The sequence below is a fragment of the Trachemys scripta genome, chromosome 10, assembly GCF_013100865.1.
Source record: "Trachemys scripta elegans isolate TJP31775 chromosome 10, CAS_Tse_1.0, whole genome shotgun sequence".
Lineage (NCBI taxonomy): Eukaryota > Metazoa > Chordata > Testudines > Emydidae > Trachemys > Trachemys scripta.
The window spans coordinates 76769419-76785295 of NC_048307.1; the positions used below are offsets into that span (position 1 = coordinate 76769419).

Below are 15877 nucleotides of genomic sequence, written 5' to 3' on the forward strand. Positions count from 1 at the left end.
TTTTGTAATGAAAATAGCTACATTCATTGTAAAACCCTGAACCTGCAAAAGGATCTGAGTGGGTGGACCCTTATGCACCCCGATAGCCTTTTGTAGAATCATGGCCTAAAACGGAAGAGAGTAAAATTGCATCTATCTTCTCATGTTATTTAAGCTCATTTTTGCCAAACAGAACCATGGCAGTATCAGTCCACATTCGCTGCCTTTCAGTTCAACAGGGACTTTGTTAAATGTGTGTAGATAATTCAGCCTCCTGCTCAACTTAAAGTGGGAGAGCACAGATCAAAGTGATTTTCTTAAAAATGCAGCCCCTGATTGTTAATGCTTATCTAAAAATAAAACAGGGGGAAATACCTCCTCAGAGCTTTTGCCATTTTTGGGAGGCCTTTTACAAGTCAATCTGTGTCTGCTGCATACAATTACAGCATCACTCTCTCTTTCTGTAGAGTCATTTCTACTGGTCATAGTCAGGATGATGAATACAATCCAGAGAAAAAGTACTCACAGAGGCATTCCCATAATAATTAGTATCTTTTTTATGCAATTATGGGCCTCACTGCTGCAGGATATTACTTAAAGATATAGGTTAGTAGTATGCAATAGATATATATGAATAAGAATATTAATTTTCACACCATCTTAGATGCCAATTATTACAAGGGATATGAAATTCCACACATCAAGGTGTTAACCCGCTGCCTGCAGGGGATCAGGAAACAATTGCTTCTCTTTATAATACAGTATAATTAACTAGCTCCATTGGGCCATTCTTGGAGACTGAATATCCTGCGAGATGGATCAGCAGTCTTATGAAGTCTCCAACTCGAGAGGGCAATATTCCCAATTTAAGGGGCTCCATCTGCAACTGCTGTAAACCCAAAATGAATACCAAAACCAGTTTCCCTAAATGTAGCTTCGTGGTGGAAGTGGGTCTTAGCCTTGAATCCCCCTTCTTTTTCACAATGATATGCTCCCATATGGCACTTCCCATTTAGGAGGATAAAGTGAAATAACAATTACATAGTTAGTAAGGCAGCATACACTAAGGAATGAGTGGAAGGATGGTCTAGTAATTAGGGCACTAGCCTGAGATTTGGGCAACCTGGGTTCAATTCCCTGCTCTGGCAAAGACTTCCTGTGTGACTTTGGACAAGGCACTCAGGTCTTGTCTACCACCCTGGGGCAAACAGGAGCTTTCATTCACTTGTGTTTTTTCAGTAAAATGCCTTGCGACCAATTCTTATTTCAAACTAACTGGTCATTTGTTGTAAACTGGATAACCCACTTTGAAAGTGGGTTAGTTCACTTCAGGATGAGCTAGTACAGAACAAAGTGTGTCTGGACGCATCTGTCTTTCAGCATAACTTCTGCCTCCGGCAGTCCTCCCACTGCTATCCCACACTACATTGCTTCGCACCTGGATCTACTTGTCTCTCTGTGTGCCTGCTACTACTCTGGGGTCATGTTTAAATACTGTCGCGCAGCTAGAAGCGACCCGTTTGCAATTGCACATGCCTGGATTCTTGTACCCCTCTCAGCATTAAAGCAGCCATGTCTCATGCATCCGTATGGACCCACGGATTCAGTAGCGTAGCTAGGGGGGTGCAGAGGAAGCAGCCGCTTCCCCTCAGCACATTTTACAAAAGCGGCGCCTTAGTTAGGGGTTACCATGGCGCCAGGGGACGGGGCCCACGTTCTGCTCTGAAGCTTGGCCTGCCGGGCCAGCAGAGAGAGGGCAGTGGCAACAGCGAAGGTTACTGGGCATGCTCAGTTTGGGTGAGCATGCTCAGTACACCCAAAGTCACCCAAAGTAGGGAATTGGGAGCAGGAGCTGTTTGTGTCTCATTACACCGGTGCTGGGCTCCTGCAGGCAAGAGGGGGCTGGCACGGCCGGAGGAGCCATGGGAGGGGTGGCATGGCCGGAGGAGCCATGGGAGGGGAGCGCGGGGGCGGCACGGCACAGCCGGAGGAGCCATGGGGGGGGGCGCAGCATGGCAGTTCACAGCACGGCCAGAGGAGGAGCCAAGGGGGCGTGGACAGAGGAGGAGCCAAGGGGGGGCACCTTTTTAATGTTTGCTCCCCCTGCTCTCAGAATCTGGCTATGCCACTGCATGGATTCCCTTGAGATCTGGAGAGATGTTGGTCCAGTACTGCCTGAAGAGCAGCCACCGGAGTGCCAGGCTACACAACATATAGCAAAGCAAATGCTGGGAGGGATCACTCCCAAGAGAAGTTTCAATGCCGCAACAAAGAAAAGGAGCTTTAGCAGAGTTCTTAATTAAAAAAAAAGAAAAGAAAACACAACTGTGTGGATGCACTGATTCAGAAGGAAGTAGATTGTGTCCACCCACCTGGCTTTAATTATTTTGGATAAATTAATCCACAAAAGCGTACATGTAAAAACACAGTCCACAAAAGAACCCCGGTGTAGACAAGCATAAGAACAACTATACTAGGTCAGACCAAACATCCATCTAGCCCAGTATCCTGTCTCCAACAGTTCATTCCAGAGGGAATGAACAGAACAGGCAACCACCAAGTGATCCATCTCCTGTCACCCATTCACAGCTTCTGGCAAACAGAGACTAGGGACACCATCCCTGCCCATCTTGGCTAATAACCATTGATGGACCTATCCTCCATGAATTTATCTTGTTCTTTTTCTAACCCTGTTATAGTCTTGGCCTTTACAACATCCTCTGGCAAGAAGCTCCACAGGTTGACTGTGCATTGTGTGGCCTCAGGTCCTCCTCTGCAAACATGAGAATAAATATATTACCAATTGTTAGGCAATCAAATACTACCCTAATGGGGACTATACAGGTATGATAGACAGAAATAATGCTTTCCCTATGAAAATAAGAACATAGGATCTGATGTCCCAGGTCAAACCATTAGTCCATCAAGTCCAGTATCTGGACTCTGGCAATGGTCAATACCAATTACCTTAAAAAGAATGTAAGAAACCAAAGCCCCTAATTCATCCATGTTCATTGCTATACAAGGGGGTTTAAAAACTCACTCCTGGCCTTTGAAAGCGATCAGCTTACATCCTGAAGTTTAGTGCTATGTAGTCAGAATGCTGAACAGTAAATCTCTAAAGGTTGATATGTAAATGTTTTTTGTCACGTTTGTATCTGAGAATGAGAAAGGAAGGAAGCAGCATTGCAACACTGTCAAGTCAATTCACATTATAAAATCCTAACCAGCACTTTGCAGAAAGAAAGCTTGCTGTAGTGGGCTCCCACACATGTACTTTGCAATAACAATCCATATAAGGAAAACAGGACATGTAGTATGTTAAAAACAAAATGAAGGATTATTATTAAATGCTCTGGTAAGTTATTTTTAAATACAGGAATGTCCTGTATGATTGTTTTCAATTATTTAAAAAAAAAATCTGTACATAAGGATTTAATTTTACCGGATGTATGCTGACACAAAAAGCAAGATATTGGGCCTTCCAAAATATGCAACTGATGAGCGCAGCACTCACAATGCTATATCCTGTTACTTAATGAATAAACATGATTTTGTCTTCTTCCTCACAGAGAAAACACCTAGTACCTTTAAGTTACACGAGCTTTTCCAGTAACTAGTAGGTCTGTATTGTAAGTTAAAAGTGATCATTTGGAGAATTATGTGATCAAATAAAGATGTTAATGACACAAGCCAAAAATTGAAGCATTAAGTACCAATGCTGGTCAACATCTTATCAGTACAGCCCTCTAGATGAGTCACTTTTTTCCCCTCAAATAAATAATTTGTTCAGTTACTCTGTACAACTCCCTCTTCACTTTAGGTTGCAATTTTCAAAAGCAGCAACTGGAATCAGAACACGTTCCTTTGAAAGTCAACAGGACTTGTGCTCCTAACTCACTTAGGCACTTCTGAAAATCCCATCTGTAAAAGTTTGGAAATCTAGTTGCCAAATGCAAGTAGAGGAGAAGCCATCAGGTTAGTTTGGGTTTTCACTTTAACCTCTGTGAGCCTCAATCTTCCCATGTGCTCAAGGGGGGGGGGGCAGGCGGAATCACACTTACCCTGCTTTATAAAGTACTTTCAAATGCACAAATGTAAAAGAGCTGCATAAGTCCTAAGTATTATTAATGATTATTATTATTATGCATTTTATTCACAACAAATAATTACGGCTGACTAAAGTAAGAAGAAACGATAAAGATTTTAAAAATCTAATCACTAGTTTTAGAAGAGTTTAACTTTGCTGCTTTCCTTTTAAAGCAATGTTTTCCTGTGGATGCCTTGGGCTTGAGGCCCCTTTCGGCAGCTCAGGAGACTGAGAGCTTTAAGTTCCAAGGACAGCTTTATAAAACCAATTTAAATTACAGGATTTCATTACAGAGTTTGATCCTATGCAGCAGCAACAACAAAAGAGTACACTGTACTAGCCGAAGCTGAATGTTTTTTAAACAGGCAACGCACACAAAGGGTTACCAGCCAGAGGGGAAAAAAAGAGTCATAAAAAGGGGGCCTCTCACTGCAGCCACAGAGGAGGTACCATATAACCATAAGGAGAGTAAATTTAGAACGGGAGGCCTACTGCATTAGAGGGATTCCAGACATTCCTGCCTTAGCAATGCTGCAGAGCTGAAAGGGGCTGCCATCTTAAATAGCCAAAGCTGGTAAACAAGGTCATGACATCACATAGATTCTACAGCAACAGAATCAACAAGAGCTTACAGGTAGGTATCAGCCTTGACCTTTTACATGGCAACTGCGTTTTTCTTTAAGAAAAAAAAAAAGGGTGTGTGGGGGGAGAAATAAAAAAATATAGATAAATAATCTTTTGATTACAAATATATAAAGCTATATTGGCATTCAGATTTCTGTTTTAAGCATACAGGCCTACTTTGGAAACAAATAGACAAAGCCACATTTTAAACTAAACACAAACAAGTGGCAATTTCATTTTGTTGCATTTTTTGTTCTCATAAAAAAGTCTGAGCCGGCTCCTCGGCTGGTGAAATCAGTGTGTCTCCGTTCCCGTCAATGGAGCGCCACTGATTCACACCAGCTGAGGATTTGATCCTTAAAATGAAAAGTAATAGTTAGAGATGAATATAAAGCAAGCAGGCACTAAAACCTGACATGCAGCACTCCTTGTTATTCCTGCCTGGAATCCCATATAGCTCTGTCAAATAACCTAAACTATCCTGTTTCAGTCTTGAACCCCAAATGCACCTCAGTTCTTTTCTGCAGTACCCCTCTTCCCAATACACACCCCTGCTATTCCAGCCCTAGCTTTTTCCAGAACAGAAATAGTTAACTGTGCTGCATTATGTGGTGGTTTTGTGAAGTGAACGAATACCTCTCTCTTGGAGGAAAAACTGCAGCCAAACTCACTTCACCTGGGATCTAAGGCAGATCATAACATAGGTTTCTTGATGGGAAATAACATTCATAAGGTCTATTTTTAAAGCTGTAGCTCTAGTCACTTATAGGATGGGAGATTATTTTCCACCTTGAACTAAAATTGTGATGTTTTGTACATTAGACACAGACCTTGTCACTACTTAACCAGCAAGAATTTTACTGCCTGGGTTGAAGTAAGCAGGAAATAGTTTTCCATAGCCAAAATAATTTATTCTTCTCAGCACAACAGAAAACACATGGTGCACCCTCTTGTATGTGAAATTCTACAAATGAAACTATAAGTTGTTATAATACTGAAGGTAAACCAAATCCCCCCAATCAAGACAACTATAATAAGGATTCAGTCTAACTTGCACAATCAGAGAAAAGTGATGCAGCTTAATCCTGGTTCCTACCACAATTAATTTAAATAGTAATTTTATATTATTTATAACCCCATCAGATGACAATAGTGTTGCAGCAGTATTAAACTGCCACCACTCTTTTCAAGAGCTTTTTAATTACTCCAGTTTATTTAGTTTACTGGATCTCATGTTTTTATACACTAATTTTGTTAATTTGTCACTACATAGTGAGACAGTTACTAATTAACTCTGCCGATTAGCTGGATCTTTTTATTTCAAAAACTCAAATATTTTAAAACTGGTGCTTGTTTAATTTAAAAGTTAGTACACATTGTCAAAATCACATTTTCTGCTTGAGCATTAATCCAATATATCTTTTAATTATCACACAAAATACACCTGCCTTATCTTCAGTTAGAGCGATCTATTACTGTATCCATATAGAACTACATCAATGTAGTTTCCTTAACAAGTTGGTAATAGAATTGTTTCAGCGTCCGACATATCAAAGAGGTAATTAAGATACCTTAAATATTGATCATACTCCTAAGAAAGCTTTATTTGTTGAATGGAGCATTTCAAGCATTCTAGCTGTTTGATGCAGTAGTATTGCAGGCGGCTATTTGCTGCAGTATGATTGAAAAGCAAAAAAACACTAGCCTTAGTGTTAGATAAAGAATTTAAAATCATAGTGTATTGTACTAAGTAATTAATCATGTCCCCTGTGATTGCTGTTACTCATTCTGCAAACAGGTTGTAGAGAAGTAAACTACATGCATTTATTAAGAACTGCACAATTAAAAAGTGCCTGTAGTCATCAAGGAACATGTTTACATTACTGAAAGTAAGAACTATCGATATGCACAAACACACCCCCCCCATCATTCATTTTCATTCACACATACACATGAAAGAGAAAAGCTTGAACATGTGAGTCTTACTGGTTCAGAAACAAAAAACAAATAAAAAGAACCCAACATTTATTATTTTTTAAAACTTACGATTTTTAAGCCAATATAATTTTGTGGGGGACCTAACTCATTTTTGAACACTTGGGGATGGCATTACAGTAGAACCTCAGAGTTACGAACACCAGAAGTTGCGTACTGACCAATCACATACCTCATTTGGAACCGGAAGTACACAATCAGCAGCAGAGACAAATAAAAAAAGCAAATACAGTGCAGTACTGTGTTAAATGTAAACTACTAAAAAAAAAACAAAGTTTAAAAAAAAAGATTTGACAAGGTAAGGAAACTGTTTCTGTGCTTGTTTCATTTAAATTAAGATGGTTAAAAGCAGCATTTTTCTTCTGAATAGTAAAGTTTCAAAGCTGTATGAAGTCCATGTTCAGTTGTAAACTTTAGAAAGAAAAACCATAACGTTTTGTTCAGAGTTACAATCTCTATTCCCGAGGTGTTTGTAACTCTGAGGTTCTACTGTGTTGCTTTCAAAAAAGGGGGGGAAAGTCGTATTTTTATGCTAGTATGATCAGCAATAAACAGGGTGAGATATATGCAGAAATCCACAGTATACAGGAGATTTATTTTAAGTTTTCCTGTCAGTATCAGGAGTCCTTATATCCAAGTCTTGGGCATAAGAGTTATCGTTCTCATCACAAGAGTTATCGTTCTTATCACAAACCACTTTACAGCTTCATTCTCTTTTCTTGTGAACTAATCATTGTCCAGATATCTATGATGGTCAAATATGCACATAAATTTAGGTGAACTGACACAGAAAAGATTATGTACGTCACCTTACTATTTAGGAGGGAATGGTCCTGTGATTAGAACAGGGCACTGGGAATCAGAACATCAGGGTTCTATTCCTGACACTGGCTGGATGTGTGACCTCAGCTAATCATGTAAATGCCTATCGTTTAAATGCATACAATGCCTACCTCATTACAGGCTTAATCTATTAATGTCTGTAGAACACTTCATAGAATCATAGACTATCAGGGTTGGAAGGGACCTCAGGAGATTATCTAGTTCAACCCCCTGCTCAAAGCAGGACCAATCCCCAAGCTGGGGGGATTTTTTTTGCCCCAGATCCCTAAATGGCCCCCTCAAGGATTGAACTCACAACCCTGGGTTTAGTAGGCCAGTGCTCAAACATCTTTGGATGAAAAGTGCTACATATGAAGGCATAGGAGTAATATAATATATGCTATAAAGAGCCCGCTTCCCTCTCCCTCTATAGACTGTCATATCTATACTATATGCAGTGTTATTGTAGCCACCCACTTCTCTCTCTCTCTCTCTCTCTCTAATATCCATACTATGGCTGCAATAATGTGACCATTTCTAGGTTCTAGAGAGAGTGACTTTTTTGCTCTTCTAAATGAGGCACATATGAATACTGTGCCTTGCCATTAACCTCTCACAGGAGCAGAAGCACTGTGTTTAAACAGCAGCACTCAGTACCAAGTACCAAGTCGTATTCATTGCTTTAATTGAGCTTGAACAGTTCTAAGCATGTGGTTATCATTAGACTACCATATTTGTTTAACCTTTCAAAGGAAGGAAGAGGTCTTTGGCATGTTACCGGGAGTACATGCAGAACCTGACTCTCATATCCTGAATTTAATTGAGCAAGTACATGTCAAAAAACCAAGTTCTAGTGTAAATGAAACCTCCAGTAACACGGTAACAATGTGTGGTGGCAATAGAACTGGTGGATAAATACTGTGGTGTGATATCTGTCCAACATGGCATGGCAGCCCTTAACCACATGCTGTACATCATTAACAGGAACAGTGTTCTTTCACACTGCATTACTTTTCACCCATTTGTCACAGGATAACCTGGGAACTTACAGAAAAAAATGTTTATTGGTTTAAATGGGTTTTTATGTAATACCATCCCTGTACTATTTTCCATTAGCATTTTGACAATGAAGAGTTCTCCAGGAGGGCAAACAAAATATGAGTTTCTGTCTAAAAGGCATTGCTCTGTGAAAATCAGTAAGTGAAAGTGAAAGTGCTCCAGCAGTAAATAATTATAATCCAATTTCTGATTAAGTGGCTGGGCAGTTTAAATAGATGAGTTCTATTTAAGCAACTGCCACCATTCTACCACTTCAACAAATGGACTACAGATAAGGGTTACGCATTTGCAATACAAGAGGCTATGGCATTAGGGAGCCCATTCGTGTTCACAGGATTTTGCTACTGCCTAAAAAGGTTATGCCTAGCAGAGGTGCGACTGGACATAGGCAAAGGATAGATGGACCTGATCTCGCAAGGTGCTAAGCACCTTCAATTCTTACTGATTTCAGCAACTCAGAGAATTGGGCTCTGTATGTCAAGCATTTTATTTATTTCCTAGAATTTAGAAGAGTGATCAGAGCTTGTGAAATAGAATTAATATTTAATCAATTTTAATTCAAACTATTTTTCCTCCTTCGTAAGAAAAACTGCATCTACAACAACATATTTACTACTGAGTTTCGTAGTATTTTAAATTTAAATATTAAACTCTAGGAATCTGGGTATAAAATGATAGAACTAAGACAGGAACTTATTCAATCTTAAAGTTAACTTGCGCTGTCCCAAACCCCTGTAGGTTTTACCATAAAGATTCCAGCTGCGTCTATTTTTCTTCAAACTGTTTTTTGCAGCAGTGCTACATTTAAAAAAGAAAAACACGAAAACCACACCCAACTCACAGCACATACAAATAGAAATCCATCTGCGTAAGCATGCTACCTCCTGTCATATCACATAAAACACAACATCTGGACTGACAAGCTTTGTACAAAGTTCCAATCTGAAGTAATTGAAAAAGGCTGAGGTATGATGAGTCGGAAAGCAAGATTTATAAATAAAAATGTTGACAAACCCTTAAACTATGGAAGTGCTACCAGGTACAGCTATAGTGTAGCAGCAAAGAGTGACTGAACATTTCACTCTCTTTTCAAAGGGTTTAGAGATGTAAGATGGAGACAGATATCTCACTGTGGGCTGGTCTACACTGCAGGGGGGATCGATCTAAGATACGCAACTTCAGCTACGAGAATAGCGCAGCTGAAGTTGATGTATCTTAGATCCATTTACCTCGGGTCCTCACGGCGCTCCCCCGTCGACTCCGCTTCCACCTCTCGCTCTGGTGGAGTTCCGGAGTCGATGGGGAGCACGTTCAGGGATCGATTTATCGTGTCTAAACGAGATGTGATAAATCGATCCCCGATAGATCGATTACTACCCTCTGATCTAGCGGGTAGTGAAGTCGTACCCTCAGAGAGGGTCAAAGGAGATGTAGGTCTGAAAAGAAGTAGCATCCAAGGTTATAACTAACAAGCATTTTTTCTCCCTCACACCAGACTTACAGCAGTGAAACTCCATTGACTTCTGTGGCATTACCCCCTGTGACGCTGGCAAACCAGGTGCCAGCTCTTGCCAAGGCTTTAGGCCTCAGCTGAGCGCTAACAAATTCATTTCTGGAAACCAGTCTGTTTCACCTGTGTGTTAGAATAGTTAAGACGGGTATTGGACTTATAACAATGTGTTTAGACTTTATGAAATGCCTATAAATTGCTACATGCATTAATCTCACTTACAATATCTATTTGACATGCTATAAGGTAATATTTAAGTTTTTGCTTTATAACTGTAAAAAATGTTTGCCCTGAAACTGTCAACCTGTCAGAAAGGATCATCTCCTGCTCATTAAGAAGGCTATCAAAACTAAATGGGTCATCACAACATAAAGTCTTTGTTAATCGCCCCTTCACAACCATGAAGAGGTTATGTTGGGGGAGAGGGGCAAAAATATTCCTGTTTCGGGCCCCCAATGGGCTAGCACCACCTCCAGCCCTAAAACACATTCAGTGCTGACAGACTGCTACAACTCTGTCACCTTTTGCAACCATCAGCTGTAACTCATTTGTGTATATATGTTTGCCAGCTTTAACTGGTAAATAACTCTCGTTTCTTTTTCCTCGTTAATAAATCCTTAGTTATTTTACTATAGGATTGGCTACATGCATTGTCTTTGGTATGAGATCTGAGATACAAATTGGCCTGGGATAAGTGACTGAAAACAACCTGAATCTTTTGTGATCTTTGGTGGATAACAACCAACTATCACTAAGTCCCGCTTGCCTGGGTGGCAACATAGACTAGAATGCCCAACGTAATTGTCTGTGACTCCATCATAAGACTGTTATAGCTCTTCAGAAGTTCAAATTTGTTACTGAGTTGGTGAAATCTCATTGTAGAACATACAACCAATTAGGGGTGTCTGCCCTGCTTTTTGAGACACTGCCCTGAGGTTGGCATTCACATTCGTGAATCGCTCCAGACAGGGTGACACCCTCAATATACTGCTATAAAAGTGCAGTGAGAATTGGCTTCTTAATATCTACTGCCTCCCACAGAGCCCAGGAATGTGTGGAAAATTCTCAGGGCCGTACTCTTATCTCAGTTACACTGAAGTAAAGGGTGGTACTCCAAATGTACAATGGTGTTACTGGTGTTTGGCCCTCAGAGTATAAACTAAAAAGGGATGCGGAGGGGGAGCTGGGAAATAATGGAATGTATAGCTGAAGGATTTTCTGTACAGAGAGAAAGGATGATTTGAAAGGAAAAGGAATAAAAAGATACAACAGAGGAGCCTTTAGGAACCACAGGTCCAAATCTAGGCAGGGTTGGCTCAGTCCTTTACCATCACAGACAGAGAAGATAGATGGACAAAACCACAAGTCCCCCTACACTTGAAGAGACAAAGGGAAGATAAATCCTCCCATAGTGATAAAGGAGGAAAAAGCAGGGAGACAGGAGTTGACATCTGAGTTTGGAAAGCAGTCCAGTTTGGAGATGCTTTTGTCCATATGGGAGATGCTAGAAAGACCACCAGCCAGAAATATGATAAAAAAGAAAGAAAAAAAATCCGTATTTTAAAGCCACAGAGCATTTAAAATTATTGCAGAGCTACCCTTCCTTGCTTGCTAGCTGAGATTGGGGCTAACAGTTAGCATGACATTCAATGCAGTTCCTCATTACTATCAGTAGTTATACAGTGCCATGGAGCAATACCGATACCAAAGAGGCAATGAGCCAGATATTCAGTGGCACCAAGCAATCTCAACTCCCCAGTAATTTCAGCTGAGTGGGGGATGCTCAGCCTCTCTGAAAAATCAGGCTTAACACATCCCTGGTTCAAAGAATTTATAGTCTAATGCCTCAATCCTGTAAGGTACCAAATACCTCTTAGGTGGTGTTGAATACCCTCCACTCCAAATTACACCTCTACCTCGATATAACATGAATTCGGCTATAACGCGGTAAAGCAGCGCTCCGGGGGGGCGGGGCTGCACACTCCGGTGGATCAAAGCAAGTTCGATAGAACGCGGTTTCACCTATAACACAGTAAGAATTTTTTGGCTCCCGAGGACAGCGTTATATCGGGGTAGAGGTGTACTTGCAAGAATCAATCTTTAAACTAGATTCCTTTCAAAATTAAAATGCATTTAATTTGATCAAGAGAAGGAAGGAACAGAAACGTTCTTCCCCAATGTTTTTCCATGCCTTACAGTCATCCAGACATTTTGATACTGCCAATTTTATTATATGAAAGCGAATACCTGTGCTACCTATCTTAGCTCTCTGAGCCTGTCCTGAATTTCTTGCTTCAATAAACAGCTGCATGTAGTGGAGGGAAATGTGTAAATATCACTATTGTTTTTCTGTGCTTTTGTGTCAGCTATTCTACGTCTTTGAAACTGCGCCAAAACCACCAGAGCTATTTTTTTTTTAAGGGGCTGGTGGGAATGGTTTAGCTCTGTACTGTCTGTGCACTTGACATCAAATATGAGGTTCTTTAAATTTGGTTTCCATGGTCTCATCTAAAAAGACCACTTCTGGTGGTTAAAAATGCAAAAGGTTTTGATTGTAGTGCCTTGACAAACAGCCAAAGATCTGATGTGGGGGAAAAAACACAGCAAGATAGCTATGACCAGAATGGAAAAAACAAGGAAAAACACATGGCTTGATTTCAGAGCAGAAAATTGACTTAGGCTTTGCATAAACGACAGCATACCTCCAAGCTTGCTGATCTACTGCCTGCCTTGAAAAAGAGAACATACAGCCTAAAAGCAGAGCCTATTAAAAGGCATAATGTTTCTAAACAGCATCTGTTACGTACTAATAAGCATTACTTAAAGGACACAGGCCTTAAATTGCTACCAAACGTGCACTTATCTGAAACTGCTGCAAGGCAACCTTTACAAAAACATCACATGACACCAAGGGAATCTGAATGATACAAAATGGAATTTTTATTTAATTTGGCTTCATGTTGTAACACAGCAAAAAAACATGGAGGCATTCTTTGAGATTTTGTGAAGCTGTTTGTGGAACTTCACAGGAATGAATTACAAATAAGAATTACATCAGTGGAGCTGTTTGCCATCTGTTGTCAGTAATACTGCAAAGACCAGTCACCAGACTTCAGTTTCAAAGGTTAAAAATGCAACATTTTTAAGCATCCGTTGACCTCTTGGTAACCGAGCAGGAGACTGTGTACTTTGGATATGTGTGACCCAAGGGGCTGCCAGTCACTTTGCAAAGGCAACACAAAGCACTGTGTGTTGCCACAGAAAAAGCTCAGGAACCTTAGTTTAGCCACTGTTACCGGATGTGGAAAATTCATACTGACCTGGTTTCTAACACATCTGATGTTGCAAATACAGATCTGGAATTTTAAAATTCCACCTGTCCTGCAGCAGATCTCCTGTGCAGGAATGTAAACTCTATTGATTAACACTAATTTCATGAACAAAAATAACAAAAATCTTTCTGCAGGACAGGTGTAATTTTAAGGCTCCTTTACTGCAATTGGTAAGCTAGATCAGGGGTCGGCAACCTTTGGCACGCAACTCGCCAGGGTAAGCACCCGGGTGGGCTGAGCCGGTTTGTTTACCTGCCGCATCCGCAGGTTCGGCCAATTGCAGCTCCCACTCGCCGCGGTTCGCCGCTCCAGGCCAATGGTGGTGGCGGGAAGCAGCGCACGCCAAGGGATGTGCTGGCCGCCGCCCCCATTGGCTTGGAGTGGCGAACTGCGGCCAGTGGGAGCCGCAACCTGCGGACACGGCAGGTAAACAAACCAGCCCGGCCCGCCAGGGTGCTTACCCTGGCGAGCCATGTGCCAAAGGTTGCCGACCCCTGAGCTAGATACACAGATTAGTCATTTAGTCACTAAGGCCCCAGGATCATATGTTGTATTACCCACAAAAATGCCCTTCCCAGAGCCTGTGGGTACATGCAAACCTCAGGGCTCCTTGAAGAAGAAAGGGGGGGGGGGAAATCTACATGAGAGTAGACTGTCTTTAAAAGAAATAGCTGAAGTTCCAGGTGAGCAGCTGGATCATTTCTCAATGTTAGGGTTGGCACAGGATCTACACAAAGAGTAAATAGATTTAATTTTAGATGGACAGGCCTGCAAGCCTTATGGCACACGAACAACCTTTACTGTCACTTGAAGTCAATGGGATTATTTCGGGAGTAAGAGTTGAAAGATCAGACCGCAAGAACACTTAAAGTTGTAGCATCTCCGTCATAGAGCAATGTAAGAGCCAAAAACACAGCATGCGCAAGCAAAGCTAAAGGCTGGCTCCAAGACATTCAGAGACTTCATTTTTTATTGGACCACTTGCCAATTGCTGCTGAATTATTTTTTTAAACTTAAGGATGTGCAATCAAAGAAATAAGGCAGAACAGTGACAATAGCTAGAAACGCTAACATGTTTTCCAGAAGAGAGAGGGGATTGGGGCGGGGTGGTGTGGGAAGAACCATTCAAAACACATGACTTGGAGCAATACAAAATGAAGCGGATGGGGGGGAGAGGAAATGTTTACAAAACCTAAAGTGCTTGGCAGCACAAGATTTGTCTGGACAAGGAACACCAAGTTGCATTCATCTGGAGATATTTCATTTAAAAGCATCAGCAGAATAGCGAGTCTTCCAAAAAAGCCAATATCATGATTACAAATGTTTGACTTTCATAAGTGGCTGATTGCCCTACTGCACTATTTTTTTCTTCTATCTGATTTCAGCACATTTAGCCACGAGCAGCTAGAAGAACTAATGAACATCATCATCAGTATTTTACTGAAGGGGATGAAGTAGGTGCTTTAGATAAATGGCAGCAACTTAAAATGTGTTTCAGAAGATAAATTCCCTCTCTCTCCATTTACCTGTTAGCTTGACAGATTAAGAAAGCACAGTGCAAAGACAGAGCATGAGAGAAAGCAGTGCAAACGTTAACTGAGGTGATGCAATCGGCCCTTATCCAAGAGAGTGCATGAACAGAGATTCTTGGAAATGCTCCTAGTCAAATATAAACCAAGAACACTATTCCCTCAAGACTCTCTTGGAGATCCACTACTCAGCATGCACAAAGGCCCACCTGTCTCAAAATTAGATCCATTGCCAAGCATCGAATGCTAGATTGATTATTGTTTCACTTACTGCTATAGATCTAAATTAGTATCTATTTTAGGGCAAAAGAAACTTGCCCCATATATTGGCGTTATTTTTTTCATTCTCTCTGTCAGCCTCTGCTAGGGAGAGATACTCTTCTGCCTGCTACTAGAAATATTTGTGATTAATTTTTGCTTATTTTTTTTTCAAATTTCCAAACATCATTTTACAACAAATATTTTTACTTCTACAGTTATTTGTAATTCCATTCACCAGTGATTAATAAAGGATAAACTCTGCAACAATATGCAGGAAAGGCTCCATATATCTCCATTCCATATCATACTAATCGAATTAGCTACTGTCTTGTGGCTAAAAGACAACGTAGTTACTACTCTGTTCTCCATTATTCTTGTTTCCTTTACTTCCTCTTAAACCAAAAGCGAAGTTTGGATTGGAGGATTACAGCACTGTCTTTAGCATGAGCCTCAAGCTTTGGATTTATGACTTGAAGATGTTTGTTTTATATACTGTGTTCCCTCTGTTCCTTTTTACTGTCTCCTGTGTTCATCTACTAAACCACAGGCTTCAGAGTAGCAGCCGTGTTAGTCTGTATCCGCAAAAAGAACAGGAGTACTTGTGGCACCTTAGAGACTAACAAATTTATTAGAGCATAAGCTTTCGTGGACTACAGCCCACTTCTTCGGATGCATA

General features: G+C 40.8%; 2 protein-coding genes across 4 annotated transcripts in view; one reads left to right on the plus strand and one right to left on the minus strand.

The window, feature by feature from the left end:
* Positions 1 to 15877, minus strand: part of FAM169B (family with sequence similarity 169 member B) — a 59391-nt gene that overhangs the window by 28438 nt on the left and 15076 nt on the right. The gene's annotated exons all lie outside the window — the stretch shown is intronic.
* Positions 4526 to 15877, plus strand: part of PGPEP1L (pyroglutamyl-peptidase I like) — a 57262-nt gene continuing 45910 nt past the window's right edge. For all 3 annotated transcript variants that reach the window (XM_034784963.1, XM_034784961.1, XM_034784962.1), the window contains exon 1: positions 4526 to 4703. The gene's annotated coding sequence lies outside the window, so the exon portion shown is untranslated. The remainder of the gene's footprint in view (positions 4704 to 15877) is intronic.